General features: G+C 35.6%; 1 long non-coding RNA gene across 1 annotated transcript; it reads right to left on the reverse strand.

Moving 5' to 3' along the window:
- Positions 1-1,350: 1,350 nt before the first annotated feature.
- On the reverse strand, positions 1,351-5,219 carry LOC135757923 (uncharacterized). The gene is made up of 5 exons (XR_010536368.2): positions 5,110-5,219; positions 4,512-4,566; positions 3,929-4,076; positions 3,619-3,777; positions 1,351-2,300 (listed from the first exon to the last, which is right to left on the reverse strand). It is a non-coding gene; the product is annotated as an uncharacterized lncRNA (long non-coding RNA).
- Between the last annotated feature and the right edge of the window lie 4,197 nt (positions 5,220-9,416).

Below are 9,416 nucleotides of genomic sequence, written 5' to 3' on the forward strand. Positions count from 1 at the left end.
GCGAAAGAGCAATCAGACAACGGATGGGAAGAGTTCACACCTATGGTTCAGACTGATGGGCAACTTCTCTTCCGGCGTGATGCTCAAGTCTGTCCCAAAATACGACTCCGGTGCACCCTCGTGGACTCAAGTCAAGGGTCCCTAAAGTCTGCACTACATGATGTCATCAAAGTGTAGACTCTGAGGATGTCCACGTGTCCGGAGTGTGCCATTGGGACAGGGCCTTAGACAGGAGGGTAGTCATGTGAAATTAATTTATGGCATGGTGCATGTTTCTTGTGCCAATCACCAATCAAATTTAAAGTTATTGATGTGCCCCATTTTAATATACCTTGGTGTGAAAAGTGTTTGCCTTCAGATTGCTTATGTTTTTGCATATTTGTCACACTTTTTTAGATCACCAAACAAATTGAAATATTATTCATAGATAACCCAAGTAAACACAACATGCAGTTTTTAATTGAAGGTTTTTATTATTAAGAGAAAACAAAATACCAAACTACATTTTTGGTATTCACTTGAAAAGGGAAGTCATGGTAGCACTTTATTTTACAGTATGCGTACTTACCTTTTACATATATGGTAAACATGTTGTACTTACAGACAAATGTGTGGTACTTACTTTTGATTATCTACATGGTAATTAAAGAGTATCATTACTGTACTTACCAGTGGTATATACTTGGTAGTTATAATGTAACTCTAGGTAAGTACTGGGTAATACCAAATACATAACTATAGTGTATTGAAAGTGTATACTTTACCATGTACATACAATTTGTAAATACAGTAGTGTTTGTTAATAGTTAGCATATACGTACACTATAAGTACCTGCTGTCATTAACCCACACTTGCCTGTAAGTACTGAATACTTATATTGTGCATTCATTTGTAAGCAGTAGTGTTTCTTGTTAGTCACAGTAGACCTACACTATAAATAAGTATCTGGTAAGTACAGTAATGATACACTGTAAGAAATTTCCCCGTTAATTTACGGTAAAATACTGGCAGCTGTGGTTCCAGCCATTTACTGTTATTTTACAGTTTTCCCACTGTTTTTTCATTTTACAGTTGTGCTGTTATTTTACAGTTTTCCCACCGTTTTCCATTTTACAGTTGTGCTGTTATTTTACAGTTTTCCCACCGTTTTCCATTTTACAGTTGTGCTGTTATTTTACAGTTTTCCATTTTACAGTTGTGCTGTAATTTTACAGTAAAGTACTGGCAGCAATGGTTCCAGCCATATACTGTTATTTTACAGTGCTGCCTCCGTTTTCCATTTTACAGTTGTGTCGTAATTTTACAGTGAAGTACTTGCAGCAATGGTTCCAGCAATTTCTTATAATTATACACACTCATTACGGTTTGTTTTCTTACATTTTTAAGTTGTGAAACATAACACAAGTTAGTTAATATTTACTCTACTGTCTGATATCCTAACAACTAATAAAAAAAGAGAAATGACTGACATAGTGCTCAATTTTCCATTTATTAATACAACTGTTATTACAATCTTTAAACAATCTTTTAGCACTGTAAACATTTACAAGTATGTTTAACAATAAATGCACTGTCACAGAGAAAAGGTGCCATTAAAAAGCAACCACAGAGTAAAGTAAGACCACATCACAAAAATAAAGTGCAATTGAAGGAGCTACGGAGTAACAGTTAAAGTGAATTTAACAGTATGTTAACTCTTTCCCCGCCAGTGTTTTTAAAAAAAAGTTAATAGCCAGTGCCAGCGTTTTAAAAGATTTTTACAAAAGTTTAATGCCTTCAAGAAAACATTCTTCTTTAACCATATAAACCTTCAATATATCAAATCGAATCAAATAAAATAACAAACCCCTCTGCTTTCAAACAACAATAAAAAAAATTCATCCTACCTTAATTAGTTCTTTTTTTACCACCTCTCAAATATGTGTAGGTTTCTTCAAAAGACTTCTGATAGAAATCCGGAGCAATAATCAAAACATACACTGAGTTTGAATTGTTTGACCTGAGGGGTTGCTTCCAGGTTGTATAAGTTGGGTAAGAGCGCCATAATAGCGGAAATACGGATTGCTATAAAAACTTGTCAATGGCGGGAAAGAGTTAAAAACAGAAATCACAGAAAAAAGTGCAACTCAAGGAGCTAAAAACAAACTTACAACAAGAAGAAAAAACTGCCAGCATGGCACAACATATTTTAAAAACCTGGCATGAAATGAAGAACACATTAATCAAACTAATTGTTGGAAAAAAATGTAAGTGTCTTACTCCAGCTTCTGATTGCTCTGGTTTGAGAGGAAATCCAGGTCTGTAGATAGAAAAATTTTTTTTTAAATGTTAGTAACAAAATATAGCACATGGCAAAAGCTAGTGCTCATACACTCTGAAAACACTTTTTAATTTATCAGACAATCTTAACAGAACCAGACAGTTCAGCTGTGTGTAAAAGTGATTGGATTTTCTAGTTAGCCAGAAAGGAGTGAACAATTACAGTATGTCATTAAAGTGAGTACACCCCACATATTTAGCAATATTTTAGTATCTTTTCAAAGAGACAATACTACAGAAATTAAATTTGGATATGTTTCAGAGTTTTAGTGCTTCTTGTATAGAACTATAGATTTATTGTCCTCTGAACATAACTTGACATACAGCCATTAATGTCAAAATAACTGGCAACAAGTCAGTGAGTACACCCTAAGTGATAATAGATGTATATGGTTTAATCATGCAAAGCCACATGTCCTATTCATAATTCATGTTTTCATCTGCTTGTAAGGACAATGCGTGTCTATCTTGTATTAGAGCTGTTCAAATTTGATGCTTTGAGTAGAATTCTCTCATACTGACCAATGGATGTTGACCATAGCACCTCATGGTAAACAACTGTGATGATTTGAGAATTAGAATTGTTGCTGTCCATGAAGATGGCCTAGGTAGGCTATAAGAAGGTCAGTAACAACCTGAAACTGAGTTCCAGTACAGTGGCTAGGGTCATACAGAAGTCTTCCAAGACTGTTTCCACTCGGAACAGGACATGCAAGGGTCAATCAAAGAAGTTGAGTCCTTGTGCTATGCGTCATTTGCAGAAACTGGCTTCAAAAACAGATGTACAAGTGCTGCCGACAAGAGCATCAAAAAACGCTCTGGTTGCCCTGCCAACAACGCTATAGAAAAAAAGTAGTGGCCACTCTGATGCCCGAATGCACTCTCTGGAATACTTTTCCACCTTTAGGTTGGATGTCATCAAACCACATCATAGCCCATTACCATAATGTAAATGGTGTACTCACTTTTGTTGCCAGCTATTTTGACAATAATGGCTGCATGTTAAGGTATTTTCCGAGGACAGTAAATATATACTGCTATACAAGGAGCACGTTGACTACTTTATAGTAGTAAATATATATTTTAAAGTATATATAATTTATTTCTATTGAATTGCCCCTTGAGAAGACATGCTAAAATATTTGCTGAAATGTGAGGGGTGTATTCACTTTTGTGACATACTATATGTGTATAATTAAGAGTTAACATACACTCTTACCACTGAATTTGAAAGTAGATTAGAGGTGGTAACTCTTTCAGCAAGCATGTAAGTGGTGGGGGTAATTAAGTTTAGTTACCTAGACAAAATCCCATTCGAAACGGATGAGGTTCTTTAGGAGGGATGCAACTTCTGGGTTGACAGTAGCAGTCTTCTTATTCACATTCTTTCCAGTTTTCTTAACGACCTTGACTTTGCTGGTCTTCGAGCTTTTTTCAGGGTTTATCCGACAAATTGTCTAAGGGTATTAATTAATATATTTATTAAAAAAAAACACACAGTCGACCCTTTTTAATTTAATTAATGCATTAAATATATAGTTGCTGAAATGAGGGAGTAATAAAAGAGAAAGCAATTTACAGGTTACAGAAGAAGAAAAAATAAAATACTTCTAAATAAAATCCAATGTGCCACATGCTGGATACTGAAGATTTAAGACGTAGTACATTGCGAACAGTAGAAATCTTGCAGTCCGAAATCTTGGGTATACGGCCTCACAAATCACACGACCCTCAAGGATAATCATCTCTGACCTCCCTGAAAATATATATTTAAAATATCTGTAATAAAATAAATAAATAAATAGTTCTCAGGGTGTATTTTTTCCAGTTATGCTTAGATAATGGTCTATGACTTTTCTGTTATCAGAACACATACATTTTCATGAGTAAATGGAACTATGCACATGCCCATGGTCAAAATAACATGTAAATGAAGCATTACAATAATCCACACGATTCCAGTTTATTAGTGAATGTTTTCTGTGGAGAAATCTACATGTTTGTAAGAACTTGCTATTTCATCATTAAGATTTCTCTGTTCTTCATGCATTAAAATACACAGAATAGACACAGGCCAAGCACTGCTTGCATCACAATTTGTGTCTGTGTACTTGCATGTGCCTCACAAATGCACAGATAGTACTGCTTAAGTCAATACAAAGTTTGCAAGAAAACATGTCGTTAAACTTACCTAATATAGCGTTGTGTACTGTCTCAGAAATACAAGTACATCGATTGAATGATTCCTGTACAAGATAAAAATAAAACAATTTATTTATTTCGGGTTATTAACTTTTTGGAGAAGACTTGAAAATGCTTGACCTGTTGTTGATTGTCAACGTCTCTCTGCAAAACGCGATTCGCGCTAAAAACAGTCAAAAATAACTGCTACTGACTAACGACCTCATAGGCTTTTTGAATAAGACTACCCATAAAAGCCTACGTGTAAATCTCGATCAAATACGAGTAACGTACGAGTAACGTACTTTTGCGTGAATTATATTGCGTGGTGTAAATTAACTTCACATGTGCATCTGGTATTAAAAATCAAACACACAACAGATACACATTACAGTTACTACTAAAAATGTCGAATTTATATCGCACATTTTAAACCAAGCAAAGTATTTGCTGTAATAATCAAAGGTTGGAGAAAACTGAGTAACGAATGTTAAGAACTGCCTTCAAAACGCGATTCGCGTCAGGTATCAGAGTCACAAATACTTCTTAAAAGACATATAACAAATTGAGGGAAGCATAATGAAATAACAACAAAATTACAAACTTACATTGAATCGTGTCCTTTGTAACAACGGAAGAAAAGCAGGAGAAGAGATGAGCTGCGACGTCATCTTGTTTACCGCGCTGTTTTGAAAAAGAGTGATGAGTTAAAAATCCCCCCTCCCACCATGCAGAACCGGCCGAGGCCGGAAGTGGGCGGAGAAGCAGTGTGTGCCTGACTATTTCAATTATTTTCTTTGTTTGAATTTTTTAATTTTATTTATTTGTATTTATTTTGGAGTAGGTACAGCTAGTGTGTTATGCTTTTGCTATTTAAGAGGACAAAAACACTTTATTAAAATTTGTCCTTTTTGTTTTTTCACTCTACTATAGAATTGATCTTTGAGAAAAAGATTTTCTTTGTTTAGTTGTGAAATTGAGTATTAAAAATGTCTTTTAAACAAAATCAAATGTTCAAGCTTTGTTATTATTTAAGATTAATAATAAACCATTTGTATTGTTAATAATTTCTGACACAACAAAACAGATGGATACTAAACTATACATTTAACTTAAAAAAAAATTAACAACTGTCTACCTTTTACATTATTTTATACACACACACACACTTGGTTAGTAGTGCCATATCCTGCTTTTTACAGCGCAAGACTGTTTTTTTTTTAGGCGCCAATGGGTGTACAGTTCAAAGCTGTAAATTTACAGAAAAAAATTATTTTATGGGCTTTTGGCTGTTAATCTACAGTATCAAACTGTTTATTGAAATAACAGTATTTTACTGTTGGAAATTGCCCGTTTTTTAACAGCAATTTTTTACAGTGTACCTGTTTTGTTACCATGTAGATACTCAAAAGTAAGTACCACACATTTGTATGTAAGTACAACATATTTACCATATATGTACAAGGTAAGTACACGTACTTTAAAATAAAGTGCGACCTGTATACATTTAGAATAGCATGCAGAGTAAATTTTGAAATAATTTTCATATTTTTGTGAACAATACCTTTAAAGAGATCCCATTTGTGATTACCGTACCAAGCCGCGAAGCTTTGAACAATACAAAGATAATTTGGAGCTTGTGGGACAGTTTCTTTTGAGGCACAGGGCCAGAGAATAAAAACATTTCAGGACCGTTCCACTACGACATCAATCTTTCTTAGAAACTCTACATAGTTTTGGGGCTGTCACCGTGTATCTCTCTATCACTGTGTGTGTTAGTTCATGTCCCTCTGTGACTCATACTCATCAAATAAAGGACTCTTTGAATGAAGCTACATCCCCCAAGGCCGAAACGCAATCCATCTCTCCTCTTACTGCCTGGGAATGTCAACAGAGTTATAACGTTCACTGGTGTACTCTACCTTCACAAAAAACCTCCCACAACCATCTATATACCCACTTGATTCCCAAGTAGCAGGGTTTATTTACCAATATTACACAGGGGCAATACCATGTCTGTGGTTGCCTTGACGAGGAATTTTAGAAAACTAGCTTGTTTTGTGTTTGCTAGCTCAGCTAGTCCCACTGTTGTATCAGAAGGGTTTTGGACCAGAAGTGGATCACAAGTGGATGATGGAGATACATTCCCGTTCACACCTGGTGTTTTAATCCATCTCTTTTGTCCACTTTCGACCGCATCTGTCCTGATTACTTTGAGAGGATGGTCTACGGGTGAGTGGTTTTTAGGAGTTAACCATTTATCCGAGAGTAAGTATCTGAAAACTCAACAAATCTCCTGAGCTATGAAAGAGCAACATCTGAGCAATAACATTTCCCTCTGTATTCCAGTTAAATTTTAGGCGGAATTTGATGTAACCATTAAGGAATTCCTCGGTGTACTACAAACAAATTTTTTTCCTCCAATTTGGTGGACTTAGTTACAGTACATTTTTATTCAGTACTCAAAGGTGTTGATTGGAAGCAGTCCAGCTCATTAAAAATAAAAGATGTTCAACACACAAATTGACTTTGCTACTGTAGAAATGAACTAACATTTAAATTGGATGTGGGAGTCACTTGCATGAGTCTCATGAAGGACGGTGTTTAGATGACACACGAGAGGCGGTTAAAACTTGCTGCCAGCAAATAGCATCTAGGAATGCTATTTGCCTTTGTAATTGCCTGACAGGCTGATCAGTAGGGTTAGGGTCTTATTAGTGTATCTGCATGGCAATATCAGCCGTCCCTGTATATACAGAATGGTTCCATGTGGATGCTGTCTGTGCTGTGTGTTATACTGTAAGGCAACAGATGGTAAACTTTAAAATAATTAAAATCAATAAACATGCATAACATTTTACATTTTGCTTAAGAAGAAGTCAAAATTGTTGTTTTGTTAGTTTTATTTTTTTATCTATGTAACAAAACTCACATAGATAAAAGCATTTTGTTTGTTTGTTTGTTTATTCTTACCGCCATTCCAGCATTATGGCGTGAATCCATACACAAGTTAATCCATACACAAGTTGGGGCAAAGGCAATTTGGCATCTTCATGTGACCTTATCTGGGGTCAGTTTCCCCAAAGCATGGTTAGCCAACTATGGTTGCAAGTTCCGACGTTACAGGATAGTTCAGCGATTTAGGTGTTTCCCGATCCCATCTTTGAAATCATAAAGGTAATGTACTGGTAATGTTTCGGCTTCCCATGACAGATTTGCTGAAAAGGTTGTGTTCATACATGATCCCTTAATGATAGTGTCTGGGTAATGTTACCCCTTCGCATACTGAAAATTGCTGATTTAAGTAATGATTTAATGGTATTTTTGAAAAGGTTACATGATCTCTTAACGGTAATTTACTGGTATTTTACCAGTCAATACTCTTAAGTGTGAAAGGGGCTAATGACTCATTATGCTAGGAAGTATTTTTTCCGAACACCATTTAGCTGGTCTCCAAGCCTGGCCAAGTTGGTGTTTAATAAATTTTGCTGGATTCCCATATTGACTGGCTGCCCTGTGCCCAAATTAAACCCTGTATAAACCAGCCTAACCAGCTTGGCCATGCTAACAGCCAGGGCTTACTCAGCAGTGACCAATGTCACCCAGTAATGCTGCTCGCTAATGCTTGATAATTAACACAATTTAGAGTTGCAATGTTCTGGGATCAGTGGCATGGAAATGAAATGAAGATGTACGACTTCACAAATCTGCACAGAATTTGCCGGTTTGACACAGTTCATCTCAATTCAAGAGTTATGTCTAAGAAATACAGAGCTAGAGAGAGACAGAGAGAGAGAGAGAGAGAGAGAGAGAGAGAGAGAGAGAGAGAGGCATCCAGCTCATTATAATCTTTCTTTGTAACACAGGGAATAGATTTTTACTCCAGTGTGTTTTTTTATGCAGGCTTTCTTTTCAAGAAATGAAGGAAAATACATGGTAGGACGCCCAATTTGGTTTTCACTCAGCCTCCTCATGCTGAGTGATGGGCTGAACATTTCTGAAACTAGAATAGAGTATAAAATTGGACATTTAAAAATGTTTTGTTTGTTTGGTTTGTAAAAGAAAAGATCGATAAGAACTTTATTGTCAGTGTATATGTGTACAGTAACTCCATATGTCGTCCTTTAAAATTCAAAAATGCAAATGCAAATGTACAAATCGTCGTAAACTAAAGTCTACAGTAGTAAAACACAAATATTGTAAAAGAATGTCATATTGAAAATATCTTATATTATTTGCTATCAAAATAAATCTAATAATTATTAAAACATGATTTTTTCCCCTCTAAACCTTTTATAAAGGCCATACTTGTAACACATTAAAGTTTACAATATCCATAAAAAGTTCTACGGAAAGTGCTAACTGATTTTCCAAATTATGTTTTGAACCATAAATGATTTCTAATTTTCTAATACTTGTGATATCTAAAATGATATACAGCCTTTAAGATATAATACTGCTGTGCACTGCTCTAATTTAAAATAATAACACAAATCTTTAATATAGGGTCTGTGTTGCTGTGAAAAAAGGAACTCTCCTTTCCAAAAGTAGGTCAGGGTATGTAAAGCTTTCCTCTGAACATTCTGCTGGATAATATAAACTGGGTCATGGGGGAACCCCTACTAAAGTCCTTATGGAAAGAAGCATTTGTGGAAAGCATCTAAGGGCAGACTTTATTCGTGATCGATTACCACCTTTAGGGTATGTGGTAGAACTGGGGAATCCATTGAGTGGATCCCTTGGGTCCCGTGTCGCTGCTTGACACATACTGTAGTGAAAAATCAAAGCGTTTCTCCTTGGTCTTTTTTATGTAGGTTATTTGTGTCCCAGGCGATCATACTGTATGTGCACTTGAGCTTGCCTCTGAAGCCCCACTACTGTATGTTAGCGAATAGTAAAAAAAAAGTCAATAGCA

Source organism: Paramisgurnus dabryanus, chromosome 7 (genome assembly GCF_030506205.2).
Source record: "Paramisgurnus dabryanus chromosome 7, PD_genome_1.1, whole genome shotgun sequence".
Classification (NCBI taxonomy): Eukaryota; Metazoa; Chordata; class Actinopteri; order Cypriniformes; family Cobitidae; genus Paramisgurnus; species Paramisgurnus dabryanus.